We start from the raw sequence: 15,477 nt of genomic DNA, 5'->3' as shown, positions 1-15,477 counted from the left end.
GACTGTCACCAAACACTCACATAGAATTCCTATCACTAACACTGACCACACCCCATCACTCTCACCCTCCCCATAACTGAACACCCTCCCAATTACACACACCATCCCCCTGGAACTCACTGTGTCTAAATGCATGTGCCCAGGTATCAGCAAATATGGCCTTTCCAGGATTTACCTTGTTCTAAATTTCCAAACTCTCAGAGACAGCTCCTGAGAGAAGGTAAGGCTGCAAAGCAATGTGGGTGTCAGTAAATACTGTCTTGGAGATAGTCTACACAACAGGCAGGAAACTGTTCAATCTCCACCCCCTTGAATCCGAATCTATGATCACTCCACACGCTAGCACAGATGTGAGTGTGCTCACTCAGAAACTCAGCACCAGGTCATCATCACCTCCTTCTCTGCAGCTTTGAAAACAATGGGATTTTCACTCATCCCCTGGAAAATTTCTTCCATCTCTAAGAATCCTTGACTTATAAATATCCAAGGGTCTGTTTCCAGGAGAGTGCAGACCCTGTAAAATACACCTACAGCTGGTTTGGAACCGATAACTCACTTAGCAGCATCAAAATCAGAACCAATCAAAATGCACATCTGATTCAATGGTCACCCGGGTCTGATACTGGCCCCAACTGTATGAGTGATTGTAGATCCAGTCTTTAACAACACTTGCTCTGGAGTCCAACCCTTAACTTTGAATAAGACCCCAGCCAGGCTGAAAATCTATCTGGGGAACCCCGGTGAATTATGGGTGCATCTTTGGTTCCAGTCTCTTATGAGAAGCAGCTGGTTTACTCCCAGTGGTTATAGTAAAAGGATCAGGTCCAAGCCTGATGGACCAAAGCTGATTGAGAAAGAGTCAACTTGATTGGCTGAACATTTTTTGATGAGAAAATGGCTGCTTGAGTGAAATCCTAATTAAATACCCAGAAGGCTTTCAGGAAGGTCTGGGGACTGTCAAAGGAGCCAAGGCCACCTTGCATGTTGACTAAGAAGCAATCCCATGATTCTGCAAGGTTGATCCAGTGCCATTTGCTCCACATGCAAATGTAGGAGCAGGAATCAGGTAGCGAGAAAGTGAAGGGTTCATCAAACCAGTGCAGTTTGCTGAAGGGGCTGCACTAATCATACCGATTGTGAAGCCTAACAGGTTGGTTCGCCTTTATGGGGATTTCAAACAAATGGGAAACCACTTTTCACAGCTGGATACATAACAAATCCCATGCACAGAAGACTTATGTGCAAAACCAATGTGGGATGTCCTTCACAAAGACAGACATGAGCCATGTGTACCTGCAGTTGTGTTTAGACAAGAATTCCAAGAAATATGCTCCAATTAATCCCCATAAGGGTTTGCACCCAATATATAATACTGCCTTTCGGGGTATCATCAGCCTGTGCCATTTTCCAGTGGACAATCGAGGATATTTTACAAGGTGTGCTCCACCTCACACCTATCTGCATGACCCGATAATAACCTGGGAAGAACTATAAAGAGCATTGAGAGAACTTGGACCTGGTGCTTTAATGTTTCTCCAAGGGGACTGTATACCTTACGAGGGAAACATATGTGTTCTAGGCACTCCAAGCGACATACCTGAGCTACAGAGTCAACAAGACCGGGTTACACCCAGTTGGAAGATAAAGTGAGGATGATCAAAAGCTCCCCAGCTTCCATGTCTGTACAGGAGCTTGGGTCTTCCCTTGGCTTGGTGAATTATTACAGAAGCTCAGATGTAACCTGACCTCCCTCCTGACCCCCTTACATCTGCTATTGAAAAAGGGTCAGCCTTGGAAATGTTTGCACAGCCAACATGAGCCTTTGGGGAAATGAAGAAACAGCTATTGTTATCTAAGGTGTTGGCACACCATGATCCCAATAGAGATGTGGTGCTGGCATGTGAGATCTCTTTGTATGGTACTGGAGGGGTGTTAGCTCTACAGAGTGGAAGGCCCATGAGTGTTTGCTTCTCAGACTTTGGTTGATGCTGAATAATGATACACCCAGATTGAGAAGGAAGGTTTGGTGGTCATCTTGGTGGAAGAATGTTCCAAAAATACCTTTATGGATGTAAACTTGTAACAGATCACAAGCCTCAGTTTGGGCTATTTAAGAGGGCAGTGTCATGTCGCCTGTAGATTTTGATTGAATTCAGGAGTGAGTTCTGACTCTCAGTGTATACAATTAGAGGTTGGAATACTCTGGTAAATGCAGATGCCTGGATTTGCCTCCCACTGGCAGATACACCACCGATGGTGCCACCACGAGAACAGTCCATTCTGATTTTAAACTTTCTGGACACCTTTCCAGTCACTGCTGACAATGTCAGACTGTGGCCACAAAATGATCCCACCCGGGCAAATCTAAACCATCTGGTGGTGACGGGGGAAACAAAAGGGTCATCACAAACAGAATTGAAACCTTTCTTGACCTGCTGAGACCAGACCACATTGCGGCTGGTATATTATTATGGGGAACAAGAATGAATGTCCTGAGTTGCCAGATACTGGGTCCTCCAACATGATGATGCTGGTGAGAGGTTATGTCTGGTGGCCAGGATTGGATGCCAACATGGCTACATTGGTGGGGCAGTACCCAGAATGCCAACAGCTCTCCCACATTTGTAGGAATGACTAGATAAATCCAGAACTCAGTTACATGTCAAATATGCTGGTCCTTCTGTCATTGTTTTTCGTCATTGTAGACATCCATTCAAAGTGGTTGGATGTGCATCGTGTTCATTCATCAACCCTGCAAACACTTCATTATTTAGCAATTGATCGCTGATTTGAATAACACTAATAATTCCTGAATTATATATTTCTTCATTTGATTTTTTTTCTTCAATCCTAGCTTTGTATAAAATTTGCAGAATTATTTTTCCTGGTTTGACTGCAAAAGACAAATACCAATGCTATTTTTCTGTGAGAAATATGGAATGCTCTTTTTTCAGCTATACTTCCATTGAATTATTTAAATTATTCTTTCACTTCACCTGAGCATTTGCACCCTATTTCAAACCAAAACTAAAATTGAGCTCAAAAACAAACTGCCTCTGGCTGGTGTGTGTCGCTGGCATAATCGTTTCCTGACTGAATGCAATGTGAATTCTGAGGCTGGGACACAGCGTGTGTACACACACATACGTGCTCAAATATACCATGCTCCTCCTCCTCCTCCGACCACAAAGCACTGTGCACACAATGAGCTGGATGAGGATGAAAACCCAGCGTAAAGCCCCCTGTTTCCGACCCCTGCTTTTGTCTGCACTCTGCAGAGGCCAGCTCAGAGTGTATACCATCACGGGCAATGTTAGGTCAGTGTTAGTGAAGCCCAGTTCCTTCACTCAGACCAATCGCCTCTCCTCCCCTGATGTCCCAGATGTGGGATCTAGTCTGTCCACTTCTCACTCTGTTTCTTAAATAAAAAGACAAAGATTTAATAGTTAGCTCGAATGCAGGTCTCCTGTTTTTTTATTAATGTTTCATCTTTTCCAGGTTATCAATTTGTTGCTGTAACATTTTTGCTCAGCAAGCTGCTGGGTTTCTTCATGCCGAACTTTATCTGAAATAAATTGTTTATTGCTCATCCAGCCAAGATCTGCCCACGGGGAGTTAAAGGTTCTCAAAAGGTCTGATTGCTTTTTGGAGGGTGGAAAAGGTCATTTTGCCCCAGTGGAAATGAGAAGTGTTGACAATGCTCTGCATATCTACTACAATCTCTGCAGGGAGAAACACGAGTCCGTGACCCTTTTTCAGAACAAGACGATGTCCTGGACCTCAAATGTTGGCTCAGTTTCTCTCTCTACAGAGTTAAAAATCACACAGCACCAGGTTATTTGGAGGCACAGTTGGACGAAAACGTGGTGTTGTGTGACTTCTAACTTTGTACAAACCAGTCCAACACCAACACCTCCAAATCATCTGTCCGCAGATGCTGTCTGAACTGCTGAGAATTCCCAGCATTTTCTGTTTATATTCCAGATTTCCAGCATCGGCAATACTGAGCTGAACTATTACATGCTCCAGTAGCATTTATAAATTTGGTTAGTTCAAGTTAAAAATGGGAAAATATTTCTCACTCAACGCAGAGTGCAATCTTTCTGTTAACAAAACTTTGGTCAAGAAAAGTAGCACATTGTTGCCAGGGAAATTATAAGTGAATTGGAAGTGAAACCAGGGTCATTCCCTTATCGAATAGGTCACTGTGAGTTCAAGATATTTTTGTTTGTCCATTGGATTATCATTTGGGGAACCTCTGAAGTTCCACTCCTTTCGATATGACAGTGGGATATTGTGTAAGAGCAGGTTCAAAGAAGCAGAGCTGGTTGCGTAAACAAATGGACAAGTTCTGTCTGTCTGACAAAGCAGTGGTTGTAAAGTGGGCCATGCTTAAATCTGAGCTTTCAAAGTGTTTTAAAATCGAGGAATGAAATGCAAGAGGCAAACGTTTTGCGAAATGCAAGTAAAACATTTCAACTCCAGCTCTTTAACTGTGGATGAATATTCTGAGTTTCGAAAGGATGTGAAGGAAGGATTAAAGAGTGGGATGAGGGTGTTGGATGTAAGGAGCTCACAAATAGGGCATCACCAAGGTGTTTGATCCCTCTCCCTGGACATGGAGCCTGGATTTCACAGCTGGGATTGAATTTGGTTTCTGTGAGCCACAGAATGAAAGGGACAATGAAAGTGGAATTTCTGACAAATCTGACCTTATCAAATGTCTGGTTTGTCCTCTTGATCATTACAGTCAGAATCACCTTTGCTCTGTTTGCATGTTGGTTCACCAGGTCTGTGACATAGTTCCAGAAATGTACATTGAAATACTCTGGAATGAATTGGAGATGTTCTGACGGGTTTACAGTCACAAGAACCTATTGAAAGTCTATTGACCATTGCAAAATTTCAAACCATAAGAAAATCTTTAATACCTGGGACTATTATGTACAGCAAAGTGAGTAAGTTAGTATCTGTAAAGGAAACAATTAAAGGAGCTGGTTGATAAATACTAAAATAAGCATTACAACAATGTACTGGGTTCCATCAATCATAAAAACGCAAAAAACACCTGGAATATCACTTCTGCAAGAAATTACTCTGAAAATCACTTTAATGCCTGAAAGATACAATTAGAGAGACAGACTAATAAACATTTACCCCAAAAACTACCTGATCAAAGTGAGGCTCATCCACACATTGACTCTCTCCAATAATCCACCAATTTATCTCACCCTAAGAATCCTGTCTGACACTTGAGGCAGAATCAGATTCAGCTGGGTCAGAATTAGCTGCTGCAGCTTCTCTGAGCAGGGAGTAAACACAGAATCAGTGTCACTCAAGACACTCGATGGAGTCAGTATGGACACTGGGGAGAGGCTGGGACACAACCCAGGGATTGGATTGTTCAACAGAAGATCACTGACCAGAATAGGAACCTGGGATACAGCTGGAATGTCATTAACCTGGAACAGTGACTGGAATACACCCAATCAATTATTAATCTGGAACAATAACCTGGGACACATCCAGCACATCACTGACCTGAAATAGTAACCTGGTACACATCGAGACTATCACTAATTTGTAACATTAGCCTGACATACACCTGATCTATCACTGATCCAGAAAGTAACCTGAGACCCTGGATTACTTGTCAATAACATTACTTTACCCCACTTTCCCCCGTACCTCTGGTGTGGAACAGGAACCTCGGTTGATCTTGATATTGCACCCAGGATTGTACTTTTCTGATTTGAACCATTTCTCATTCACTTTGTGTTCTCTGATCTCTTTATGCATCCTACTGTTGGGAGACCTGGAGTGTCAGGTTGGCTGTATAACAGGCGGCTGATCAAACATCCCCCATTTCAAACTCTCACCAAGAGATTCACATTCACCCCAGACACACACACACACACACACACACAGAATCGAAAGCTAAATTCTGTATTTACTGGGAGTGAGGTGGAGAAAACGATCAGCAACATTCTGGGAATACACTGTCCCTGTTCCAAGGACACTGGAAACCAAACACTTGGAGGGGGAAACACCACTTTATAACAACAGTCTATAAATTGGAAAAACACAATAATCTAATGACGTTGAGATTACATCCTATCATGCTCGGCAAAATTTAATTTCCTGAATCAAACAGCAGAAGAACCGAGTTATGGTAGTGTCAGAAAAATAACACCAGTTGAAGAGAGAATCAATTGCTCATCACCAGGAAGCTCAAAGCCAGACGGTGCAGAGTCAGATCATGAAACAGAAACTTTGAGCTGCACTTTTAGACGCTGGTACTCCTGTCACCCAGGGCTGGATGCAGTGGTGTGGTCCCAGCGTGTGCAGAGTGCCAAGTGGAATCTCACATTGTTTTCCTGGTTACTTGGTCACCACAAGCTGGATAAAAGAGGAGGACTGGAAGTGAAGTGTGAACAAGGAAGGGTGGAGGAGGGACAGGGAAGAGTGGAAGAGGGATAGGGAAGGTTGGACGAGGATCAGGGAAGGGTGGAGGAGGGACAGGGAAGGGTGGAGGATGGATGGGGAAGGGTGGAGGTGGAACAGGGAAGGTTGGAGGAGGGATAGGGAAGGGTGGAGGAAGGATAGGGAAGGGCAAGAGGCAGGATATGGAAGGGAGGAGGAGGAGGAAGAGTAGGAATGGGAGAACAAGGAGGGTGAGGAGTAAGAGAAGGGAAAAACACCAAACAGCTGGGGACAGGATCTGCATGGTATAATTGATGGTGCCTGACCTGCACAGGATGAGGGAGCTGGACAACATGTAGCTTTCACATGTCCTGCAACATTCGATCAAATGAGCTGGCGTTTTGTCGCAATTTCAGGCTTCCTAAAGGTTTAGTGATTGACAGCACATCCACATACCTTGCCAGCAAGGCTCCAGTAGGCCAGCCTTGTCTGTCTCACTCAATAAAGGAGTGATTGGTTATTGCCAACAGCAAAGAATAATGCAGCGACACAAACAGAAATTGTTGGAGAAAGTCAGCAGGTCCAGCAGCATCTTGCAGAAGAAAGCAGAGTTCACATTTTGAGTCCAGTGTCTCTTCATGCGAATGATTAGTAGCTGGGACAGAGTATTGTTTGGGCTGAAGGTGAGGTTGGGGAGGGGAGTAGTGGAGGGGAAAGGAAAGCAGCTAAGTGGGGGAGGGGGAGACGTGAGAGCAGAGAGAGAGAGAGAGAGAGAGTGACATAAACACAAGAAGGTATTGGATAGCTGGGGGCAGATGACAGCTGAATAAGTGACAAGAAGAATGAGGAGTAAGAGAAACAAGGTGAATGGTGCTAAATGCAAGCCGTGTAAAGAGATACCAGGCTGAGGGATACGTGGGAATGGATGACTGTGCTAAAAGTAACCCATGTCGGATCAAGATTGGATGTGGGGTGGGTTAACAAAACATGGAAGGATGAAATCAAGCTCTCCAGTTAGTGAACTTGATGTTGGACCTGAGAGGCTGCAGGGTTAGTCAATGAAAAATGACAAGTTGTTCTTCAAGCTGACACTGAGACTGACTGGAACACTGCAGCAGGCCTGCAGCAGAAATGCTGATCTAGGAACACAGGGGTGTGGAGCAGTGGCAGGCAGTTGGAAGCTCAGGAGCATTTTTGTGGAAGGATCATCGATATTCTGCAAAGTGGTCACCCAGTCTGTGTGGTGTCTCTCCAGTGTGAGCAGCTCTCAAGCAGACTAGATTGGGTGAAGTACAGGCAAATCACTCTACAGTAGGGTAGCTTTATTTGTCATTTCGACCATATACAACTGATACAGCAAAGAAATGAGACAGTGTTCCTCCAGGACTGAGGGTGCTACATGGACAGCACAAACTACACAATTGAACATGGCATAAAGTGCATAAGAAATGCAAAACATGTAAGTTCCAGTATAATAGAGGAATAATAAATAATAGACATTTTTCTTGTAGCAATTCAAAGTCGTGCAAAGAATTTGAGATGGGAAAGAGTCTGATTATACAGTGTTCAGGAGCATGATAGCCTGGGGGAAGAAACTGTTGCACAGTCTGGCCATGAGAGACTGAATGCTCCAGTAACTTCTGCCAGATGACAGGAGGAAGAAGAGTTTGAGTGAGGGGTGTGTGCGGTCTTCCACAATGCTTCGAGCCTTTTGAATGCAGCCGATGGTGTAATGGAGGGAAGAGAGACCCCGGTGATCTTCTCAGTTGTCCTCACTATCCGTTGTAGGGTCTCACAATCTGAGATGGTGCAATTCCCGAACCAAGCAGTGATGCCGCAGCTCAGGGATGAACCCTCTGTAGAATGTGGTGAGGATGGGGGGAGGGGTTGGTGGGGGGGATGTGGGAGGTGGGCTTTCCTCAGTCTGTGCGGAAAGTAGAGATGCTACTGGGCTTTCTTGGCTATGGAGCTGGTGTTGAGGGTCCAGGTGAGATTCTCTGCCAGGTGGACACCAAGCCATTTGGTGTTCATCACGATTTCCAATGGGGATGGGGGTGTCCATTGATGTCCAGTTGAGAGTGGTCATTCTGTACCCTCCTGAAGTCAACAGCCATCTCTTTCATCTTGTCCACATTCAGAGACAGGTTGTTGGCTCTGCACCCGTCCATTAACCGCTGCACCTCCTCCCTGTATGCCGGCTGTCGTACCTGCTGATGGGACCAACTACAGTCATATCATCAGCGAACTTGATGATGTGATTCGAGCTGTGTATAGCTGCACAGTCATGGGTCAGCAGGGTGAACAGCAGTGGTCTGAGCTCACAGCCCTGAGCACCCCCTCTACCGTGCTCAGTGTGATGGTGTTGGAGATGCTGTTCCCAATCCAGACTGGAAGGCATGTCGGGGGCCTTGGATAGTGTGGAGGGAGGATGTAAATGGTCAACTTCTGTGATTGCATGGGAAGGTGCTATGGGAGTGTGAGCAGATGCTGGAAGTGGAGGAGGAGTATACCAGAATGTCCTGGAAGAAATGGTCCCTGCGGAATGCTGTTGGGGAGGAGGAGGGGAAGGGAAGATTTATCTGTTCATGGAATCCTGTTGGAGGTGACAGAAATGGCAACCAATGATCCTTTGGATATGGAGGCTGGTGAGTGAAATGTGAGGGGCAGGGGATTGTATTGCTGTTGGTGAGGGACAGTAAGGGGTGAGGGTAGAACTTCAGGAGATGGGTCAAACATGGTGAAGAGCCCAGTCAACCACAGTCATGGGGAATTCTCAGTTGAGGAAAAAGATGAAAACATTTCTGAGGCACCCAATAGAAGGTGGCATTGTCCGAACCAATTCAGTGGAAATGGAGAAACTGGGAGAATGGGATGGAGTCTCTGCAGAACCAGGATGTAAGGATGTGTAGTCAAGGTAACTGTGGGAGTTGGTGGGTGTGTAATGCATATTGGTGGCTGTCTTTGTCCCTGGAAATGGAAACAGAGATGTTGTGGAAAGGCAAGGAGGAATCAGAGATGGACCAGGTGAAGGCGAAAATGAGGTTGAAATTGTAAATGGAGTTGATAAATTTTGCCAGTTCTGAACTAGAGGGGAATGCTGCAGCATTGGTGTCCTTGGTATACGGGAGAGAGTTGTGGAGAGGGATCTGAGTAGGACTGGAAGAAGGACTGTTTTATGTCTCCCACAATGAGACAGGCATAACTGGAGCCTTTCTGAGTACCTCGAAGCTGAAGAAAGTGAGAGGAGTTAAAGGAGAAATTGTTCAAAGTGAGGATGAGCTTGGCCACACGGAGGAGGATGGTGGTGGAAGGGGATACTTCAGGTTTTTTTTTCCCAGAAAGAAGTGGACAGCCCTGAGAGCAGCCGGATGGGGGATAGATGTCTCTCAGGATTGCACGTCCACAGTGAAGGGGAGGGGACTACAGCCCGCACACTGGAAATCTTCAAACAAACATCAAATGTAAAAAGAATTGCAGTTGTAACTGAGGAGGGACTGCACTTGGGATAAAAAAAAGAATCAAGGAAGGAAGAAATAAGTTCAGGAGTGGGCAGGAGTGGGCAGAAACAATGGGTCTGCCCAGCCAATCCTGTTTGTGGGTTTTGGGAAGAGGGAGGAGCAAGCTGTCTTGGGATTGGGGAATTACAAACTGAGACGACTCTCCTTGGAGAAGGGAACGTTCAGAGAAAACTTTAGAGCAGATGCTGAGCTCATGGGAATGTTGGACAAATAATCGTAAACTAGTTCCCTGTGGGTAAAGGGTAAAACCTATCAGACCGTGGTTTCGGTGAATGGTGAGAGAACCAGAGGTGACATCAAAATAATACAAGGATCAGGAGCAGGAGTCTGCCATTCAGCCCCTCAAGACTAGCTTCACCATTTGATAAGATCACCAGGTTATGACATCACAGTCAAAAAGTGTGGTGCTGGAAGAGCACAGTCGGTCAGGCAGCATCCGAGGAGCAGGAGAGTCGACGTTTTGGGCATAAGCTTTTTATTAGGAATGTGACCTCACCTATCTCTCCCTGTCTACCCTCTCTAAGCCTTGTCAATTGATAATCTGTTTGAGAAACAGAAGCATTAGGAAGAATAGAAGGCTATTCATCCACGGATTATTAATTATCCTGGAGATTGGTCGGATTTGGGATGCAGAGCCTGAGAGTGTGGTGCAAGGAGATTGGATTGTGCCTTCCAAAACCAATTTGGATCATTATCTGAAAAGGAAGGATTTGCTGGATTCCAGGGAACAGGCTGGGGAATAGAACCAGCAAAGCTGTTTTCACAGAAGGCCAACACGAATGTTCTGAGCTGAATGGCTCCAGGTACATCAGCTCATTCTCACTGGGGGAAAACTTCAAGTAGAATATGTGCAGCAAGACTTTCACCCAGTTATCAAACCTTCAGATTCAGCAGTGGACCAATGTGGGGGAGAGGCCAGACCAGCGTGAGGTCAGTAAGAAATCTTTCACCCAGTCATTGACCCCCTGGGTGAACCAGTACATTCACATACAGCTGACGCTGCACTGGTGTGAGGTCTGTCAGAAAATGGTCACCCAGTCTTCGAGAAGGTGTTTGTCCTCTCCTCGTCCCTTGTGATATATCAGTGCAATCCCACTGGGGAGAGAGCTTTATACCAAAGTTTTCACCAAGTCTCCTTGTTGCTGGGCCATCAGTGCGCACACAAGTGAGGGTGAGGGACAGTGTGGGATTGAGGAGCCGAGTGGCTCATGATCTCTGAACCTCCAAAGAGCCCAGCACTTCATCCTACCCATCCCCACCGCGATCTGACTGTGAGGATCTTCAGAAAGACTCCTCACCTGTTTATCACTTCTTTTCCCCACCCCCTCTGATATAACAGTACATAGACAATGGCCAAGTGGGATTATCACAAGGGTATTAATCCAGAGATCCACAGAATGTTCTGAGAGTCCCAGCATGGGTTTGAGTCCCAGCATGGCAGATGTGGAATTTGAATTTAGCAAAGCAAATAAGATTCTAATGATGAACATGAAACATAGAACAGCTCAGCACAGTATAGGCCCTTGGGGTTGTGCTGATATTTTATCCTACTCTAAGATCAATCTAAGATAATCCTGGATTAGTGGTGCTGGAAGAGCACAGTAGTTCAAGCAGCATCCAAGTAGCTTCGAAATCGACGTTTCAGGCAAAAGCCCTTCATCAGGAATAAAGGCAGTGAGCCTGAAGCGTGGAGAGATAAGCTAGAGGAGGGTGGGGGTGGGGAGAAAGTAGCATAGAGTACAATGGGTGAGTGGGGGAGGGGATGAAGGTGATAGGTCAAGGAGGAGAGGGTGGAGTGGATAGGTGGAAAAGCCTCTAAGATAATCCTATCTGGCTCACAAATGCTCTTGAAGGAAGAAAATCTGCTGACCTTATCTGGTCTGGCCTACATGTGATTCCAGACCCACAGCAATGTGGTTGACTTTTAACTGCCCTCTGGGCAATTGCAGATGGGCAATGAATGCTGGCCTAGCCAGTGATGCCCATATCCCATGAATGAATAGAAAAGGAAGTGAGCATCTCTGATTTCAGTAAGTATCTCAGTTTCTCCTGTCACCAGTATATTCACAAGAGCGAGAATCTCTGAGGGACCAGCATTTACCAGAGGGTTGTTAACAGCAAGAAAACATCAGCCACCAGTAAGTCCACAAAATGAAAGAAAAGTTCTAGATTGTGATCCTTTCTGAAGGGAGAATGTGTCCACACCAGTACCTTTACTAGTGCTTCCCCTGCCACACCACACACACAAAACATCACACTGACACACACACACACACACACTCTATCGATGTGAATCTGAGCAAATTTTACAAGTGTTAGGAAGGCTTTAACTGCTGATTGATAGATTTCTGATTATCAATGCATAAAGGGTGATGGGGATAGTGTGGGTAAAAGCAATTAAGGAGGTCGATCAGCCATGATCATATCTAATGGTAGAGCTGTTAGACAGACACACACACACTCTCACACTCACGCACACACACAGCCACACATTCTCTCACGCACGCACAGCCACATACTCTCACACTCACGCGCACACACACTCTCACACTCACACACACACAGCCACACACTCTCTCACGCCTTGTATCAGTTCAAGGTTAGTTCAAATGGTTAATTAATGTGTCATTATTCTTCTTATGAAAACTCTATTATCCTCTTATCTTTGAACTGCAACTTAATTCTGGAATTCATCAGTATGTTCAGCAGTATGGTTCATAGGCCATTTTATAGTATTCTTTTAAAATCGAGAAACCATTTTGTTATGATAAAAATCTACATATTTTTGTTGCTTAAATTCAAATTTTAGATCCTCAGGGTAAGGGAAGCTACAGGGCAAGTTGGAGCCAAAAGTGGACTTGGCTTTGTGACAGGAAGTAAATGATTGGTAAAAAAAGTTTGATGATTGGATTTGTGTATGAAGCTTGTGTTAAGCAGTGCACTGCAGGGTTCAGTGCTGCCCCTTTGCTACACATAGCGTACATTAATGATTTGCAAATGTATACGTACGTTACTTCACATGTCAATGTGAGACACCCAACCTCCAGTCAGTGACTGTAAACTACAGCTTTGTACAGGCAGTTAAGTGTTAGCGAAAATTACACCAAACTTTATTAAATCATTTGTTTTATTGATAAGGTCAGAAGTCACATGACACTCAGTTATAATCCAACAGGTTTACTTGAATCACAAGGTTTTGGAGTGCGACTCCTTCATCAGATCAAAGCAGGTGAAGTTTTATTCATAAGCAGATGATAGCTGATAAAAATTTTACAGTTTCAAAGCAAATCACTTGATGAAATACAATTCTTCATGGAATATGGAAATACTTGTTGAAAATCTTCTACATGGTTGACAGTCATGAACACTTTTCTTTGTAGAGGAAATTCAGAATAAAACCTTAGAATTAATTATTGGCTATTATTGAGCGCAAGCAACAGCATCTGAAATAATTATTTGAAGAAAAAAATTCTGAATCAATGAAATGGTACCACATAATTATAACAAAAGTTGAACACAAATGTAAATGCCAAGTTTATCTCATCCGCCTCTTGCTGAAGCAGTCCTGGTGTTAATTCTTGTTCCATTACAGGAAAAGGGCAAACAACTAATTTGCCAGAAACCAACAAGTGTCTAAGTGTTCCAGGCTGCATGAGAGAACCATCTCACATGCTAGAGAACCAAGCGAAATGGCAAATATTACACAGAAAAAATCCCATCTTTGCAAGTTTCAGAGTTGATTGTTTCGAACATTTGAGAAACAAACAAAACCAGAATACATCGTTTGGTGGCGGTGAGCATCTACGACCAAGCCAAAACCATTTTAAATTAACAAGACCACTGGTTTGGAAAATCAACCCACATTCGTGCCAGAAGGAAAGCATCTGAATTGTGCAGAAATGAAAAATAGAAACATGGGCTGACAGAATGATGAATATACTGCTGGAGCTCACAATGAATTAGGAAGCTGATTATATCTTAGAGGCATTCGAAACATTTAACCCAAAGCGCAGATTGCCATTCAGTGGCTTCCTGAAAGGCACTAGCAATGGTGAGAGAGCCGAGATACTTCCTTGACTTGATTCAATACACAAGCACCTTCATATTAAATGTGTCAGAACACACAGCAAACCTGTGGGAGGTGTTGTATGCTATTTGTCAGAGCTGCCTGACAGAAGTGCAAAGAAACTCCAGAAGGTAATATGCCAGTAGTTCTGTCTATTATACAACAACAGAAAGAAAACTGTCCCTCTCCAAATAGATGCTTATACCAAGGAGATAGGGAGTGATACAAGGGGGAAAGACAACAGCATTGACATCCAAAGCTCCGTCCTCGCCTCAGATCAGTTACTCCAAAAGAAAGGAACACCTTCATGGGCCTAAGAATTTCCATGTTGATGTCCCTGTAAGGAAGATCATCGTGGAGAGTGATGAATTAAGTAAACCCACAAAAAAGCAGCTGCAAGATGCCTGATGTTATTCTTGAGGTCTCAGAGTCACAATTCCAATCTGAAATACAAGGCCAGGAATAGAAATGGAGCTGGCACATACCTAGTTCTCAGTTGTTGCTCCAGGTGAAACATGGAATAGAAAATCCATGTGGAAAGACTCATCACTTTGTGAAGGTGACACTGCCCTGAACCTGAATCAGATTAGAATCAGATTAGAGATGAGATCGACAAAGTCAAGGAGTTACAGATACTTCCTGAGCAAGAGATCCAGAGATCACCTGGTCAGGCCCAGCAATCCCAGCCAGCAGTACAGCTGCAGCATGGTGACTCAGCAGTTAGCACTGCTGTCTCACAGCGCCACAGTCCCATGTTTGACTCCAGCCTCAGGCAACTGCATGGAGCTTGCACATTCTCCTGGTGTCTGCGTGGGTTTCCTCTGGGTGATCCAGTTTCCTCCCATAATCCAAAGATGTGTATGACAGGTGAATTGGCCATGCTAAATTCAGGCGGGTTCAATACCCGCCTCAGGCGACTGACTGTGTGGAGTTTGCACATTCTCCCCGTGTCTGCGTGGGTTTCCTCCGGGTGCTCCGGTTTCCTCCCACAGTCCAAAGATGGGCAGGTTAGGTGAATTGGCCACGCTAAATTGTCCATAATGTTCAGGGATCTAGAGGGTAGGTACATTAATCAGGGGTAAATGTAGGGGAATGGGTCTGGGTGGGTTACTCTCTAGAGGGTCGGTGTCGACTTGTGGGCTGAAGGGCCTGCTTCCACACTCTCGGGATTTTAATTCTTAAAAAAAAAATGACAGCTCAGTGAAAAATGGGGTTCCCACTGACTGGATCCAGAATAATCGAGCCCAACACAATACATGAAGATCACTTGGAATGGAGAAGTGGAAGCTCAGAGTCATAAAGTTGTGTACTGGACAGGCATCTACAAAGACACTGAAAATATAGTGTCTCCATGCAATGTATATCAGGATGAGAGAAACAGGCAATATAAAGAGAGGATGATAGCTGCTGACGTACCATCCAGATCATGGCACGCTGTGGGAGCTGGTTTGTTCACACACAATCATGAAT

General features: G+C 44.6%; 1 pseudogene; it reads right to left on the bottom strand.

Moving 5' to 3' along the window:
* Window positions 1–15,477, bottom strand: part of LOC140455585 (class I histocompatibility antigen, F10 alpha chain-like) — a 266,432-nt pseudogene that overhangs the window by 180,874 nt on the left and 70,081 nt on the right.

This window comes from Chiloscyllium punctatum, chromosome 30, assembly GCF_047496795.1.
Source record: "Chiloscyllium punctatum isolate Juve2018m chromosome 30, sChiPun1.3, whole genome shotgun sequence".
Lineage (NCBI taxonomy): Eukaryota > Metazoa > Chordata > Chondrichthyes > Orectolobiformes > Hemiscylliidae > Chiloscyllium > Chiloscyllium punctatum.
This window is presented reverse-complemented; position numbering and strand designations above follow the sequence as displayed.